We start from the raw sequence: 16,080 nt of genomic DNA, 5'->3' as shown, positions 1-16,080 counted from the left end.
TAGTATGCGCAGTGCTATGGAGACGCGGAAACTTGTTGTGGCCCAGTGTTTTGCAGTTGGACAAGAGTGGTACACGGTAGTAAAGTGCGAGGCAGTGAGTTGGCATGAACAGTCGAGTGCACATTGGGGCTTGAGATGTGCTTGTTACCTCAGGTGCTGCGTGATTGTCGACAAGGAGTGAAAACGGAGCAATTTGTGACTGTCCTTTCAATTTTAGACGTTAAATACAGACGGAATTTGTAGTCGTAATACTAGAGCATCGAAACTACTTGGAACTCTTGTGTATATGAACGTGTCCGCGCCTTTGTACACTGGTCCCTTCACCCCTACAGACCAACCAACCATCATGTCCGTGCACATCAGAGTAGGAAAGAATGGAAAACAGGGCAGTTTTGTTGCGCTTGTGGGCGTAGCTCAGTTGGTAGAGCGTTCGCTTTGCATGTGAAAGGTCCCGGGTTCAAGCCCCGGCGCCTCCATGTTTTGTGGACAGTGCATGGTAGGTGTTGGTCGCGGCGAGCCTTAAGACACGCAAGACGTTGCAAAGCCAGCGTCACAGACTCATATGATGTATACTGACGTAAGGAGAGCAAGACGTAAATGTGAGGACCGGCTGTTGTCGAGGTGTCAAATATGTCTTCGGTATAACGGCCTAACCTCAATGAAGTCTAGAGAGTGGACAACACGTTCGTCTTACTCAGAGCGGTGGCCGAACGCTATTTTCGACGTTGTGCGTGCCACTTTAATTTTGGCCAACTACGATTCGATACAGAATGCAGGAAACCTGAAAGACACCCTCACGGACACATAGAGAGTAGTGTTTGTCTGCGGAATAATGGGAGTGCAAGGGTCTGTGATATTGATATGGTTGTATGTAGCACTGTTCGTCATCAGGGGGCGTAGCTCAGATGGTAGAGCGCTCGCTTAGCATGCGAGAGGTACTGGGATCGATACCCAGCGCCTCCAGAATTTTTAACACACCAACATGCGCACACTGCCATGCAAGTGGAATAATTCACAGCCAGCGAACGTGTCAAGGCAGATACGAGCGAACGATTAGCAGCCACAATTGGCAAGCGTGCTGCTACGCGCAGGAAGCACCCTCCTCCCACCTCTACACTTAATTTAGAAACAGTACAAGTCTTCCCTTAAGATTCTCAAACCTATGTCGGAAAGATCTGCCTTGCGCCGAGTTCACAATAATCCCACTGCTCATTCCCATTCTTTACGTGCAGTCGGCTGCTACTGGTGTTGCTAGTTGTGACTGCTGATGACAGATGCCGTAGCAATCAATTCATGGAGTGAGTTGTATGTTTTGCGATAGTCTGCCTCTGACAAGCAAGCAGAGGTGACATAGGCGCGAACACAGGAAGCTTGCAGCCCCTCGCTGCCTGCAGACACCGAGCAGCCACACTAGGAGGGCGGCCTAAGTCGTAGGCGAAATGTGCTCATTCGCTTGTGTGCGACGTCAAGCTCTAAATAAGGCTGTCACTAGCGTGAGCGTTGCGTGAGCGTCGTGTAAAGTCGGAAAAGTCGCCTGCATGGGGGAGTGCCATGTTTGGGGAGCGTTTCATAGTATGCGCAGTGCTATGGAGACGCGGAAACTTGTTGTGGCCCAGTGTTTTGCAGTTGGACAAGAGTGGTACACGGTAGTAAAGTGCGAGGCAGTGAGTTGGCATGAACAGTCGAGTGCACATTGGGGCTTGAGATGTGCTTGTTACCTCAGGTGCTGCGTGATTGTCGACAAGGAGTGAAAACGGAGCAATTTGTGACTGTCCTTTCAATTTTAGACGTTAAATACAGACGGAATTTGTAGTCGTAATACTAGAGCATCGAAACTACTTGGAACTCTTGTGTATATGAACGTGTCCGCGCCTTTGTACACTGGTCCCTTCACCCCTACAGACCAACCAACCATCATGTCCGTGCACATCAGAGTAGGAAAGAATGGAAAACAGGGCAGTTTTGTTGCGCTTGTGGGCGTAGCTCAGTTGGTAGAGCGTTCGCTTTGCATGTGAAAGGTCCCGGGTTCAAGCCCCGGCGCCTCCATGTTTTGTGGACAGTGCATGGTAGGTGTTGGTCGCGGCGAGCCTTAAGACACGCAAGACGTTGCAAAGCCAGCGTCACAGACTCATATGATGTATACTGACGTAAGGAGAGCAAGACGTAAATGTGAGGACCGGCTGTTGTCGAGGTGTCAAATATGTCTTCGGTATAACGGCCTAACCTCAATGAAGTCTAGAGAGTGGACAACACGTTCGTCTTACTCAGAGCGGTGGCCGAACGCTATTTTCGACGTTGTGCGTGCCACTTTAATTTTGGCCAACTACGATTCGATACAGAATGCAGGAAACCTGAAAGACACCCTCACGGACACATAGAGAGTAGTGTTTGTCTGCGGAATAATGGGAGTGCAAGGGTCTGTGATATTGATATGGTTGTATGTAGCACTGTTCGTCATCAGGGGGCGTAGCTCAGATGGTAGAGCGCTCGCTTAGCATGCGAGAGGTACTGGGATCGATACCCAGCGCCTCCAGAATTTTTAACACACCAACATGCGCACACTGCCATGCAAGTGGAATAATTCACAGCCAGCGAACGTGTCAAGGCAGATACGAGCGAACGATTAGCAGCCACAATTGGCAAGCGTGCTGCTACGCGCAGGAAGCACCCTCCTCCCACCTCTACACTTAATTTAGAAACAGTACAAGTCTTCCCTTAAGATTCTCAAACCTATGTCGGAAAGATCTGCCTTGCGCCGAGTTCACAATAATCCCACTGCTCATTCCCATTCTTTACGTGCAGTCGGCTGCTACTGGTGTTGCTAGTTGTGACTGCTGATGACAGATGCCGTAGCAATCAATTCATGGAGTGAGTTGTATGTTTTGCGATAGTCTGCCTCTGACAAGCAAGCAGAGGTGACATAGGCGCGAACACAGGAAGCTTGCAGCCCCTCGCTGCCTGCAGACACCGAGCAGCCACACTAGGAGGGCGGCCTAAGTCGTAGGCGAAATGTGCTCATTCGCTTGTGTGCGACGTCAAGCTCTAAATAAGGCTGTCACTAGCGTGAGCGTTGCGTGAGCGTCGTGTAAAGTCGGAAAAGTCGCCTGCATGGGGGAGTGCCATGTTTGGGGAGCGTTTCATAGTATGCGCAGTGCTATGGAGACGCGGAAACTTGTTGTGGCCCAGTGTTTTGCAGTTGGACAAGAGTGGTACACGGTAGTAAAGTGCGAGGCAGTGAGTTGGCATGAACAGTCGAGTGCACATTGGGGCTTGAGATGTGCTTGTTACCTCAGGTGCTGCGTGATTGTCGACAAGGAGTGAAAACGGAGCAATTTGTGACTGTCCTTTCAATTTTAGACGTTAAATACAGACGGAATTTGTAGTCGTAATACTAGAGCATCGAAACTACTTGGAACTCTTGTGTATATGAACGTGTCCGCGCCTTTGTACACTGGTCCCTTCACCCCTACAGACCAACCAACCATCATGTCCGTGCACATCAGAGTAGGAAAGAATGGAAAACAGGGCAGTTTTGTTGCGCTTGTGGGCGTAGCTCAGTTGGTAGAGCGTTCGCTTTGCATGTGAAAGGTCCCGGGTTCAAGCCCCGGCGCCTCCATGTTTTGTGGACAGTGCATGGTAGGTGTTGGTCGCGGCGAGCCTTAAGACACGCAAGACGTTGCAAAGCCAGCGTCACAGACTCATATGATGTATACTGACGTAAGGAGAGCAAGACGTAAATGTGAGGACCGGCTGTTGTCGAGGTGTCAAATATGTCTTCGGTATAACGGCCTAACCTCAATGAAGTCTAGAGAGTGGACAACACGTTCGTCTTACTCAGAGCGGTGGCCGAACGCTATTTTCGACGTTGTGCGTGCCACTTTAATTTTGGCCAACTACGATTCGATACAGAATGCAGGAAACCTGAAAGACACCCTCACGGACACATAGAGAGTAGTGTTTGTCTGCGGAATAATGGGAGTGCAAGGGTCTGTGATATTGATATGGTTGTATGTAGCACTGTTCGTCATCAGGGGGCGTAGCTCAGATGGTAGAGCGCTCGCTTAGCATGCGAGAGGTACTGGGATCGATACCCAGCGCCTCCAGAATTTTTAACACACCAACATGCGCACACTGCCATGCAAGTGGAATAATTCACAGCCAGCGAACGTGTCAAGGCAGATACGAGCGAACGATTAGCAGCCACAATTGGCAAGCGTGCTGCTACGCGCAGGAAGCACCCTCCTCCCACCTCTACACTTAATTTAGAAACAGTACAAGTCTTCCCTTAAGATTCTCAAACCTATGTCGGAAAGATCTGCCTTGCGCCGAGTTCACAATAATCCCACTGCTCATTCCCATTCTTTACGTGCAGTCGGCTGCTACTGGTGTTGCTAGTTGTGACTGCTGATGACAGATGCCGTAGCAATCAATTCATGGAGTGAGTTGTATGTTTTGCGATAGTCTGCCTCTGACAAGCAAGCAGAGGTGACATAGGCGCGAACACAGGAAGCTTGCAGCCCCTCGCTGCCTGCAGACACCGAGCAGCCACACTAGGAGGGCGGCCTAAGTCGTAGGCGAAATGTGCTCATTCGCTTGTGTGCGACGTCAAGCTCTAAATAAGGCTGTCACTAGCGTGAGCGTTGCGTGAGCGTCGTGTAAAGTCGGAAAAGTCGCCTGCATGGGGGAGTGCCATGTTTGGGGAGCGTTTCATAGTATGCGCAGTGCTATGGAGACGCGGAAACTTGTTGTGGCCCAGTGTTTTGCAGTTGGACAAGAGTGGTACACGGTAGTAAAGTGCGAGGCAGTGAGTTGGCATGAACAGTCGAGTGCACATTGGGGCTTGAGATGTGCTTGTTACCTCAGGTGCTGCGTGATTGTCGACAAGGAGTGAAAACGGAGCAATTTGTGACTGTCCTTTCAATTTTAGACGTTAAATACAGACGGAATTTGTAGTCGTAATACTAGAGCATCGAAACTACTTGGAACTCTTGTGTATATGAACGTGTCCGCGCCTTTGTACACTGGTCCCTTCACCCCTACAGACCAACCAACCATCATGTCCGTGCACATCAGAGTAGGAAAGAATGGAAAACAGGGCAGTTTTGTTGCGCTTGTGGGCGTAGCTCAGTTGGTAGAGCGTTCGCTTTGCATGTGAAAGGTCCCGGGTTCAAGCCCCGGCGCCTCCATGTTTTGTGGACAGTGCATGGTAGGTGTTGGTCGCGGCGAGCCTTAAGACACGCAAGACGTTGCAAAGCCAGCGTCACAGACTCATATGATGTATACTGACGTAAGGAGAGCAAGACGTAAATGTGAGGACCGGCTGTTGTCGAGGTGTCAAATATGTCTTCGGTATAACGGCCTAACCTCAATGAAGTCTAGAGAGTGGACAACACGTTCGTCTTACTCAGAGCGGTGGCCGAACGCTATTTTCGACGTTGTGCGTGCCACTTTAATTTTGGCCAACTACGATTCGATACAGAATGCAGGAAACCTGAAAGACACCCTCACGGACACATAGAGAGTAGTGTTTGTCTGCGGAATAATGGGAGTGCAAGGGTCTGTGATATTGATATGGTTGTATGTAGCACTGTTCGTCATCAGGGGGCGTAGCTCAGATGGTAGAGCGCTCGCTTAGCATGCGAGAGGTACTGGGATCGATACCCAGCGCCTCCAGAATTTTTAACACACCAACATGCGCACACTGCCATGCAAGTGGAATAATTCACAGCCAGCGAACGTGTCAAGGCAGATACGAGCGAACGATTAGCAGCCACAATTGGCAAGCGTGCTGCTACGCGCAGGAAGCACCCTCCTCCCACCTCTACACTTAATTTAGAAACAGTACAAGTCTTCCCTTAAGATTCTCAAACCTATGTCGGAAAGATCTGCCTTGCGCCGAGTTCACAATAATCCCACTGCTCATTCCCATTCTTTACGTGCAGTCGGCTGCTACTGGTGTTGCTAGTTGTGACTGCTGATGACAGATGCCGTAGCAATCAATTCATGGAGTGAGTTGTATGTTTTGCGATAGTCTGCCTCTGACAAGCAAGCAGAGGTGACATAGGCGCGAACACAGGAAGCTTGCAGCCCCTCGCTGCCTGCAGACACCGAGCAGCCACACTAGGAGGGCGGCCTAAGTCGTAGGCGAAATGTGCTCATTCGCTTGTGTGCGACGTCAAGCTCTAAATAAGGCTGTCACTAGCGTGAGCGTTGCGTGAGCGTCGTGTAAAGTCGGAAACGTCGCCTGCATGGGGGAGTGCCATGTTTGGGGAGCGTTTCATAGTATGCGCAGTGCTATGGAGACGCGGAAACTTGTTGTGGCCCAGTGTTTTGCAGTTGGACAAGAGTGGTACACGGTAGTAAAGTGCGAGGCAGTGAGTTGGCATGAACAGTCGAGTGCACATTGGGGCTTGAGATGTGCTTGTTACCTCAGGTGCTGCGTGATTGTCGACAAGGAGTGAAAACGGAGCAATTTGTGACTGTCCTTTCAATTTTAGACGTTAAATACAGACGGAATTTGTAGTCGTAATACTAGAGCATCGAAACTACTTGGAACTCTTGTGTATATGAACGTGTCCGCGCCTTTGTACACTGGTCCCTTCACCCCTACAGACCAACCAACCATCATGTCCGTGCACATCAGAGTAGGAAAGAATGGAAAACAGGGCAGTTTTGTTGCGCTTGTGGGCGTAGCTCAGTTGGTAGAGCGTTCGCTTTGCATGTGAAAGGTCCCGGGTTCAAGCCCCGGCGCCTCCATGTTTTGTGGACAGTGCATGGTAGGTGTTGGTCGCGGCGAGCCTTAAGACACGCAAGACGTTGCAAAGCCAGCGTCACAGACTCATATGATGTATACTGACGTAAGGAGAGCAAGACGTAAATGTGAGGACCGGCTGTTGTCGAGGTGTCAAATATGTCTTCGGTATAACGGCCTAACCTCAATGAAGTCTAGAGAGTGGACAACACGTTCGTCTTACTCAGAGCGGTGGCCGAACGCTATTTTCGACGTTGTGCGTGCCACTTTAATTTTGGCCAACTACGATTCGATACAGAATGCAGGAAACCTGAAAGACACCCTCACGGACACATAGAGAGTAGTGTTTGTCTGCGGAATAATGGGAGTGCAAGGGTCTGTGATATTGATATGGTTGTATGTAGCACTGTTCGTCATCAGGGGGCGTAGCTCAGATGGTAGAGCGCTCGCTTAGCATGCGAGAGGTACTGGGATCGATACCCAGCGCCTCCAGAATTTTTAACACACCAACATGCGCACACTGCCATGCAAGTGGAATAATTCACAGCCAGCGAACGTGTCAAGGCAGATACGAGCGAACGATTAGCAGCCACAATTGGCAAGCGTGCTGCTACGCGCAGGAAGCACCCTCCTCCCACCTCTACACTTAATTTAGAAACAGTACAAGTCTTCCCTTAAGATTCTCAAACCTATGTCGGAAAGATCTGCCTTGCGCCGAGTTCACAATAATCCCACTGCTCATTCCCATTCTTTACGTGCAGTCGGCTGCTACTGGTGTTGCTAGTTGTGACTGCTGATGACAGATGCCGTAGCAATCAATTCATGGAGTGAGTTGTATGTTTTGCGATAGTCTGCCTCTGACAAGCAAGCAGAGGTGACATAGGCGCGAACACAGGAAGCTTGCAGCCCCTCGCTGCCTGCAGACACCGAGCAGCCACACTAGGAGGGCGGCCTAAGTCGTAGGCGAAATGTGCTCATTCGCTTGTGTGCGACGTCAAGCTCTAAATAAGGCTGTCACTAGCGTGAGCGTCGTGTAAAGTCGGAAAAGTCGCCTGCATGGGGGAGTGCCATGTTTGGGGAGCGTTTCATAGTATGCGCAGTGCTATGGAGACGCGGAAACTTGTTGTGGCCCAGTGTTTTGCAGTTGGACAAGAGTGGTACACGGTAGTAAAGTGCGAGGCAGTGAGTTGGCATGAACAGTCGAGTGCACATTGGGGCTTGAGATGTGCTTGTTACCTCAGGTGCTGCGTGATTGTCGACAAGGAGTGAAAACGGAGCAATTTGTGACTGTCCTTTCAATTTTAGACGTTAAATACAGACGGAATTTGTAGTCGTAATACTAGAGCATCGAAACTACTTGGAACTCTTGTGTATATGAACGTGTCCGCGCCTTTGTACACTGGTCCCTTCACCCCTACAGACCAACCAACCATCATGTCCGTGCACATCAGAGTAGGAAAGAATGGAAAACAGGGCAGTTTTGTTGCGCTTGTGGGCGTAGCTCAGTTGGTAGAGCGTTCGCTTTGCATGTGAAAGGTCCCGGGTTCAAGCCCCGGCGCCTCCATGTTTTGTGGACAGTGCATGGTAGGTGTTGGTCGCGGCGAGCCTTAAGACACGCAAGACGTTGCAAAGCCAGCGTCACAGACTCATATGATGTATACTGACGTAAGGAGAGCAAGACGTAAATGTGAGGACCGGCTGTTGTCGAGGTGTCAAATATGTCTTCGGTATAACGGCCTAACCTCAATGAAGTCTAGAGAGTGGACAACACGTTCGTCTTACTCAGAGCGGTGGCCGAACGCTATTTTCGACGTTGTGCGTGCCACTTTAATTTTGGCCAACTACGATTCGATACAGAATGCAGGAAACCTGAAAGACACCCTCACGGACACATAGAGAGTAGTGTTTGTCTGCGGAATAATGGGAGTGCAAGGGTCTGTGATATTGATATGGTTGTATGTAGCACTGTTCGTCATCAGGGGGCGTAGCTCAGATGGTAGAGCGCTCGCTTAGCATGCGAGAGGTACTGGGATCGATACCCAGCGCCTCCAGAATTTTTAACACACCAACATGCGCACACTGCCATGCAAGTGGAATAATTCACAGCCAGCGAACGTGTCAAGGCAGATACGAGCGAACGATTAGCAGCCACAATTGGCAAGCGTGCTGCTACGCGCAGGAAGCACCCTCCTCCCACCTCTACACTTAATTTAGAAACAGTACAAGTCTTCCCTTAAGATTCTCAAACCTATGTCGGAAAGATCTGCCTTGCGCCGAGTTCACAATAATCCCACTGCTCATTCCCATTCTTTACGTGCAGTCGGCTGCTACTGGTGTTGCTAGTTGTGACTGCTGATGACAGATGCCGTAGCAATCAATTCATGGAGTGAGTTGTATGTTTTGCGATAGTCTGCCTCTGACAAGCAAGCAGAGGTGACATAGGCGCGAACACAGGAAGCTTGCAGCCCCTCGCTGCCTGCAGACACCGAGCAGCCACACTAGGAGGGCGGCCTAAGTCGTAGGCGAAATGTGCTCATTCGCTTGTGTGCGACGTCAAGCTCTAAATAAGGCTGTCACTAGCGTGAGCGTCGTGTAAAGTCGGAAAAGTCGCCTGCATGGGGGAGTGCCATGTTTGGGGAGCGTTTCATAGTATGCGCAGTGCTATGGAGACGCGGAAACTTGTTGTGGCCCAGTGTTTTGCAGTTGGACAAGAGTGGTACACGGTAGTAAAGTGCGAGGCAGTGAGTTGGCATGAACAGTCGAGTGCACATTGGGGCTTGAGATGTGCTTGTTACCTCAGGTGCTGCGTGATTGTCGACAAGGAGTGAAAACGGAGCAATTTGTGACTGTCCTTTCAATTTTAGACGTTAAATACAGACGGAATTTGTAGTCGTAATACTAGAGCATCGAAACTACTTGGAACTCTTGTGTATATGAACGTGTCCGCGCCTTTGTACACTGGTCCCTTCACCCCTACAGACCAACCAACCATCATGTCCGTGCACATCAGAGTAGGAAAGAATGGAAAACAGGGCAGTTTTGTTGCGCTTGTGGGCGTAGCTCAGTTGGTAGAGCGTTCGCTTTGCATGTGAAAGGTCCCGGGTTCAAGCCCCGGCGCCTCCATGTTTTGTGGACAGTGCATGGTAGGTGTTGGTCGCGGCGAGCCTTAAGACACGCAAGACGTTGCAAAGCCAGCGTCACAGACTCATATGATGTATACTGACGTAAGGAGAGCAAGACGTAAATGTGAGGACCGGCTGTTGTCGAGGTGTCAAATATGTCTTCGGTATAACGGCCTAACCTCAATGAAGTCTAGAGAGTGGACAACACGTTCGTCTTACTCAGAGCGGTGGCCGAACGCTATTTTCGACGTTGTGCGTGCCACTTTAATTTTGGCCAACTACGATTCGATACAGAATGCAGGAAACCTGAAAGACACCCTCACGGACACATAGAGAGTAGTGTTTGTCTGCGGAATAATGGGAGTGCAAGGGTCTGTGATATTGATATGGTTGTATGTAGCACTGTTCGTCATCAGGGGGCGTAGCTCAGATGGTAGAGCGCTCGCTTAGCATGCGAGAGGTACTGGGATCGATACCCAGCGCCTCCAGAATTTTTAACACACCAACATGCGCACACTGCCATGCAAGTGGAATAATTCACAGCCAGCGAACGTGTCAAGGCAGATACGAGCGAACGATTAGCAGCCACAATTGGCAAGCGTGCTGCTACGCGCAGGAAGCACCCTCCTCCCACCTCTACACTTAATTTAGAAACAGTACAAGTCTTCCCTTAAGATTCTCAAACCTATGTCGGAAAGATCTGCCTTGCGCCGAGTTCACAATAATCCCACTGCTCATTCCCATTCTTTACGTGCAGTCGGCTGCTACTGGTGTTGCTAGTTGTGACTGCTGATGACAGATGCCGTAGCAATCAATTCATGGAGTGAGTTGTATGTTTTGCGATAGTCTGCCTCTGACAAGCAAGCAGAGGTGACATAGGCGCGAACACAGGAAGCTTGCAGCCCCTCGCTGCCTGCAGACACCGAGCAGCCACACTAGGAGGGCGGCCTAAGTCGTAGGCGAAATGTGCTCATTCGCTTGTGTGCGACGTCAAGCTCTAAATAAGGCTGTCACTAGCGTGAGCGTTGCGTGAGCGTCGTGTAAAGTCGGAAAAGTCGCCTGCATGGGGGAGTGCCATGTTTGGGGAGCGTTTCATAGTATGCGCAGTGCTATGGAGACGCGGAAACTTGTTGTGGCCCAGTGTTTTGCAGTTGGACAAGAGTGGTACACGGTAGTAAAGTGCGAGGCAGTGAGTTGGCATGAACAGTCGAGTGCACATTGGGGCTTGAGATGTGCTTGTTACCTCAGGTGCTGCGTGATTGTCGACAAGGAGTGAAAACGGAGCAATTTGTGACTGTCCTTTCAATTTTAGACGTTAAATACAGACGGAATTTGTAGTCGTAATACTAGAGCATCGAAACTACTTGGAACTCTTGTGTATATGAACGTGTCCGCGCCTTTGTACACTGGTCCCTTCACCCCTACAGACCAACCAACCATCATGTCCGTGCACATCAGAGTAGGAAAGAATGGAAAACAGGGCAGTTTTGTTGCGCTTGTGGGCGTAGCTCAGTTGGTAGAGCGTTCGCTTTGCATGTGAAAGGTCCCGGGTTCAAGCCCCGGCGCCTCCATGTTTTGTGGACAGTGCATGGTAGGTGTTGGTCGCGGCGAGCCTTAAGACACGCAAGACGTTGCAAAGCCAGCGTCACAGACTCATATGATGTATACTGACGTAAGGAGAGCAAGACGTAAATGTGAGGACCGGCTGTTGTCGAGGTGTCAAATATGTCTTCGGTATAACGGCCTAACCTCAATGAAGTCTAGAGAGTGGACAACACGTTCGTCTTACTCAGAGCGGTGGCCGAACGCTATTTTCGACGTTGTGCGTGCCACTTTAATTTTGGCCAACTACGATTCGATACAGAATGCAGGAAACCTGAAAGACACCCTCACGGACACATAGAGAGTAGTGTTTGTCTGCGGAATAATGGGAGTGCAAGGGTCTGTGATATTGATATGGTTGTATGTAGCACTGTTCGTCATCAGGGGGCGTAGCTCAGATGGTAGAGCGCTCGCTTAGCATGCGAGAGGTACTGGGATCGATACCCAGCGCCTCCAGAATTTTTAACACACCAACATGCGCACACTGCCATGCAAGTGGAATAATTCACAGCCAGCGAACGTGTCAAGGCAGATACGAGCGAACGATTAGCAGCCACAATTGGCAAGCGTGCTGCTACGCGCAGGAAGCACCCTCCTCCCACCTCTACACTTAATTTAGAAACAGTACAAGTCTTCCCTTAAGATTCTCAAACCTATGTCGGAAAGATCTGCCTTGCGCCGAGTTCACAATAATCCCACTGCTCATTCCCATTCTTTACGTGCAGTCGGCTGCTACTGGTGTTGCTAGTTGTGACTGCTGATGACAGATGCCGTAGCAATCAATTCATGGAGTGAGTTGTATGTTTTGCGATAGTCTGCCTCTGACAAGCAAGCAGAGGTGACATAGGCGCGAACACAGGAAGCTTGCAGCCCCTCGCTGCCTGCAGACACCGAGCAGCCACACTAGGAGGGCGGCCTAAGTCGTAGGCGAAATGTGCTCATTCGCTTGTGTGCGACGTCAAGCTCTAAATAAGGCTGTCACTAGCGTGAGCGTTGCGTGAGCGTCGTGTAAAGTCGGAAAAGTCGCCTGCATGGGGGAGTGCCATGTTTGGGGAGCGTTTCATAGTATGCGCAGTGCTATGGAGACGCGGAAACTTGTTGTGGCCCAGTGTTTTGCAGTTGGACAAGAGTGGTACACGGTAGTAAAGTGCGAGGCAGTGAGTTGGCATGAACAGTCGAGTGCACATTGGGGCTTGAGATGTGCTTGTTACCTCAGGTGCTGCGTGATTGTCGACAAGGAGTGAAAACGGAGCAATTTGTGACTGTCCTTTCAATTTTAGACGTTAAATACAGACGGAATTTGTAGTCGTAATACTAGAGCATCGAAACTACTTGGAACTCTTGTGTATATGAACGTGTCCGCGCCTTTGTACACTGGTCCCTTCACCCCTACAGACCAACCAACCATCATGTCCGTGCACATCAGAGTAGGAAAGAATGGAAAACAGGGCAGTTTTGTTGCGCTTGTGGGCGTAGCTCAGTTGGTTTAAGTTCGCCGGCGGACGGCGTGGAGGTAGGACGTAGTGTGGTGTGCGCTGCGCCGTCTGTGCTTCCGCGTGGTAAGTCTTGCGCTTGCTGCGGCTTAAAACTCTGTCTATAGAACGCTTCGAGAAGTAATGAGTAGCATGCAGTGATGGCTCAACCAAGTCGAAAAGATACGTTGAAACTTACTTTTGATCCTCGATATGCCAGACCCAAGTCGTTTGAAGTAGAAAATTGGTTAGAAGAAGATGTGAAGCTTTCCTTTAATGATGTAATTGGGATCCACCTGTCGATTGTAGCTTGTGTCGTGTTTGTTAAAATGCGTAGTTCCGAGTTGTGCGAGAAAATAGTTGAGTCTTCCGGAGGTGTCATGAAATTTAAGCACTCAGATGGAAACGTTGGTGAAGTCACCGTTGCACATGCTGGTTTCGGCATTCGCACGATTCGAATCTTCGAGTTACCCTTTGAGATTACAACAGACCAAATTAATGCTGTAATTTCGCCCTTTGGGAAAGTGCTCAGCAACTTTGCCGAGAAATGGTCAAGCGCGCATAAATTCCCAGTACTAAATGGCGTACGGCAGCTTCGTGTAGAGTTACAAAAGCACATCCCGTCGTACATCAATGTCTGCGGATATAGAGGGATTGTAATTTATGACGACCAACCGCGAACCTGTGCCGCCTGTAACAAGCCTGGGCACGTTCGCGCAGAATGTATACAGCGGCGCGTAGCGCAGCTGCCGGCCGGCGAGGCCGCTAGGCCACCGGCGATGACAACACTGCCAGGAACCTACGCCGCCGTGGCACGCGAACGGCCGACTGTCTCCTCAGCCCCTGAATCGTGTGCAAATACGAATTCTCTAAACACTGGAATTCCGATGGACGTCAGTGCCGTCATAGCTGACGACTTCCAAGAGTCCCGCCAATCTACGGAAACAGTTGAAGTTCCACCGACACAAGCGCCTGCAATTGTAAAGGCAACAGATCCGCCGGAAGCTGAAGACCGACACACCTTGCAGGAAAGCGACACTAACTTGGATGCTGAAGAAAGTCCGTCGAGAGGCAATTCTCCGAAGAAAAATAAGAAACGCCGGCTGGCGCGCAAAGGTGCAGAGGAGACAGCTCCCATACTTCGACAAAAAGCGAAGGAAATAGGCAGTACCTTAAGCCAACAGATCTGTAGCAACACGAAAGCGACACCAGTTTCTGTGGAGCGTTCCCCTTCTGCGCTGGAAAAACGAGACGTCCAAGGAAAACCAACAAAGACAGCATCCAACCACCCTCAAGAAACGAGTCACTCTCATGAAGCTTCACTCGTCCCACCCACGACGACAGCCTCAACCAGCTGGGCAGACGAAAGCGACCATAACAATCCCGACGCTGAAATGACAGAAATTTCAGAAACTAAGACAGACTGTAAGCTAGCCCCACCGGTGGCTGTTATCTTCAACGACGACGTCTCCGCGAACGAACATTCTAAAGAACAAGGACACACCGCTGAAACATTTGCTACCGGTGAATATTATTAAGACGCGTTTTAAAGCTGACGTTTGCGAGACAAAACGGCAGAATGTTTTTTAAAGTTAGATCAAGTAGAACGAAGAATGTCTGACCTACAAGCATACAAAATCGCGACAGTAAACCTTAATAAGATTCATAGTTCCTTTAAACTACAGAACTTAAAAGATTTTATATACGCTTCTGACAGTGACATTATACTTTTACAAGAAGTGACAGACATTGAGCTTGGTAATGTACCTGGCTACAACGCCATTACAAACCCAGGGCATGGAGCGGAAATGGGCACGGCTCTGCTCACAAAGGAGGGCATAGTAGTCCAAGATGTAGTAAAACTACCAAACAGTAAAGGCATAGCAGCCACAATAAACAAAATACGACTCATTAACGTGTATGCCCCTTCAGGATCCAGTAACAGGCACCGCAGAACGGAGTTCTATAAAGAAGAAATTGTCCCACTATTTGGAACTCGATATGAACACCTTATCCTAGGAGGGGATTTTAATTGTGTTTTGCATGCCAAAGACCAAACTCCCAATTTCAACAAGTGTACTGAACTGGAACGTATAGTTGATGACTTACGACTAATAGACTCATGGGAACATATGCACGGTGCAGCCCCTGGCTTCACCCACGCCACAAGTCACTCGGCGAGCCGTCTCGACAGGATATATGTAACGCACAATTTGAAACACCTCATTTTGCAGTCCGAAGTATGGCCTACCGTTTTTTCCGATCATGCTGCATACATATGCACAATCAATCTGATAAAACAAGGGACATTCAGAGGTAGAGGCACATGGAAGCTCAATGTGTCACATCTGGAAGACCATGCTTGTCAGGAGGCATTTCACAAGGTATGGAGAGAGTGTGAAAGCAAATTTAGCTCGTACAACTCTGGCACTGACTGGTGGCTGAAACATGCCAAACCTAAAATACGGAGGTTTTTCATAAACTACTCCAAAGACAAAAACTTTTGGTACAAATCAACTATAGAATTTTACTTTCAGTGTCTAAGGGATTTGTACAAGTGCGATGCAACAGTTGTGGACAACCACGAAAGAATTAACAAAATTAAAGCAAAAATTTTAGCACTACGGCGTAAACAACTGGAAGGCTACCAAATAAGGTCGCGTGCCCAGAACATAGCCCAGCACGAGGTTACTTCCATTTATCATGTCATTCGTGAAAGCAAAAGGGCGTCTCGCAAGATATTATCTGAAATAACAACTGATGATGGAAGGAAGCTGACGAAGCAAAGAGAGATTAAAGAGGCAATCGTACAGCATTTTGAATCCTTAATGTCTAGTCAGCCGGTTGACGAACAGCTTCAAGACGAGTTAATGATCAACCTCCAGGGCAAAGTATGCCACGCGGAAGCACAGACTCTCCTCTCGGAAGTGACTGAAGAAGATGTCGAAGAAGCTATATATGGAAGCACGAAAAATAAGGCTCCAGGGGCAGATGGAATTCCAGCAGAATTTTATCGCAGATTCAGTGGCCTCGTAAAAGGCAAGTTTACCCTCATCTGCAACGAACTGCTAAATCCTGCGAATGACATCCCGAAAGAATTTCGTGAGGGACTCGTAGTGCTAGTGCCAAAAAC

General features: G+C 49.4%; 16 non-coding genes across 16 annotated transcripts; all 16 read left to right on the top strand.

Moving 5' to 3' along the window:
- Positions 1–403: 403 nt before the first annotated feature.
- Trnaa-ugc (transfer RNA alanine (anticodon UGC)) lies at positions 404–476 on the top strand. Its single transcript has one exon. It is a non-coding gene; the product is annotated as a tRNA-Ala (tRNA).
- A 414-nt stretch (positions 477–890) lies between these two features.
- Positions 891–963, top strand: Trnaa-agc (transfer RNA alanine (anticodon AGC)). The gene has a single exon. It is a non-coding gene; the product is annotated as a tRNA-Ala (tRNA).
- Positions 964–1,973: 1,010 nt separating this feature from the next.
- On the top strand, positions 1,974–2,046 carry Trnaa-ugc (transfer RNA alanine (anticodon UGC)). The gene has a single exon. It is a non-coding gene; the product is annotated as a tRNA-Ala (tRNA).
- A 414-nt stretch (positions 2,047–2,460) lies between these two features.
- Positions 2,461–2,533, top strand: Trnaa-agc (transfer RNA alanine (anticodon AGC)). Its single transcript has one exon. It is a non-coding gene; the product is annotated as a tRNA-Ala (tRNA).
- A 1,010-nt stretch (positions 2,534–3,543) lies between these two features.
- On the top strand, positions 3,544–3,616 carry Trnaa-ugc (transfer RNA alanine (anticodon UGC)). Its single transcript has one exon. It is a non-coding gene; the product is annotated as a tRNA-Ala (tRNA).
- Positions 3,617–4,030: 414 nt separating this feature from the next.
- Positions 4,031–4,103, top strand: Trnaa-agc (transfer RNA alanine (anticodon AGC)). Its single transcript has one exon. It is a non-coding gene; the product is annotated as a tRNA-Ala (tRNA).
- Positions 4,104–5,113: 1,010 nt separating this feature from the next.
- Trnaa-ugc (transfer RNA alanine (anticodon UGC)) lies at positions 5,114–5,186 on the top strand. The gene has a single exon. It is a non-coding gene; the product is annotated as a tRNA-Ala (tRNA).
- A 414-nt stretch (positions 5,187–5,600) lies between these two features.
- Positions 5,601–5,673, top strand: Trnaa-agc (transfer RNA alanine (anticodon AGC)). Its single transcript has one exon. It is a non-coding gene; the product is annotated as a tRNA-Ala (tRNA).
- A 1,010-nt stretch (positions 5,674–6,683) lies between these two features.
- Trnaa-ugc (transfer RNA alanine (anticodon UGC)) lies at positions 6,684–6,756 on the top strand. Its single transcript has one exon. It is a non-coding gene; the product is annotated as a tRNA-Ala (tRNA).
- A 414-nt stretch (positions 6,757–7,170) lies between these two features.
- On the top strand, positions 7,171–7,243 carry Trnaa-agc (transfer RNA alanine (anticodon AGC)). The gene has a single exon. It is a non-coding gene; the product is annotated as a tRNA-Ala (tRNA).
- A 999-nt stretch (positions 7,244–8,242) lies between these two features.
- Positions 8,243–8,315, top strand: Trnaa-ugc (transfer RNA alanine (anticodon UGC)). The gene has a single exon. It is a non-coding gene; the product is annotated as a tRNA-Ala (tRNA).
- A 414-nt stretch (positions 8,316–8,729) lies between these two features.
- On the top strand, positions 8,730–8,802 carry Trnaa-agc (transfer RNA alanine (anticodon AGC)). The gene has a single exon. It is a non-coding gene; the product is annotated as a tRNA-Ala (tRNA).
- A 999-nt stretch (positions 8,803–9,801) lies between these two features.
- On the top strand, positions 9,802–9,874 carry Trnaa-ugc (transfer RNA alanine (anticodon UGC)). Its single transcript has one exon. It is a non-coding gene; the product is annotated as a tRNA-Ala (tRNA).
- A 414-nt stretch (positions 9,875–10,288) lies between these two features.
- Positions 10,289–10,361, top strand: Trnaa-agc (transfer RNA alanine (anticodon AGC)). The gene has a single exon. It is a non-coding gene; the product is annotated as a tRNA-Ala (tRNA).
- Positions 10,362–11,371: 1,010 nt separating this feature from the next.
- On the top strand, positions 11,372–11,444 carry Trnaa-ugc (transfer RNA alanine (anticodon UGC)). The gene has a single exon. It is a non-coding gene; the product is annotated as a tRNA-Ala (tRNA).
- Positions 11,445–11,858: 414 nt separating this feature from the next.
- Trnaa-agc (transfer RNA alanine (anticodon AGC)) lies at positions 11,859–11,931 on the top strand. The gene has a single exon. It is a non-coding gene; the product is annotated as a tRNA-Ala (tRNA).
- The last annotated feature ends 4,149 nt before the right edge of the window (positions 11,932–16,080 follow it).

Source organism: Schistocerca nitens, chromosome 10, assembly GCF_023898315.1.
Source record: "Schistocerca nitens isolate TAMUIC-IGC-003100 chromosome 10, iqSchNite1.1, whole genome shotgun sequence".
NCBI classification, from domain to species: Eukaryota; Metazoa; Arthropoda; class Insecta; order Orthoptera; family Acrididae; genus Schistocerca; species Schistocerca nitens.
This window is presented reverse-complemented; position numbering and strand designations above follow the sequence as displayed.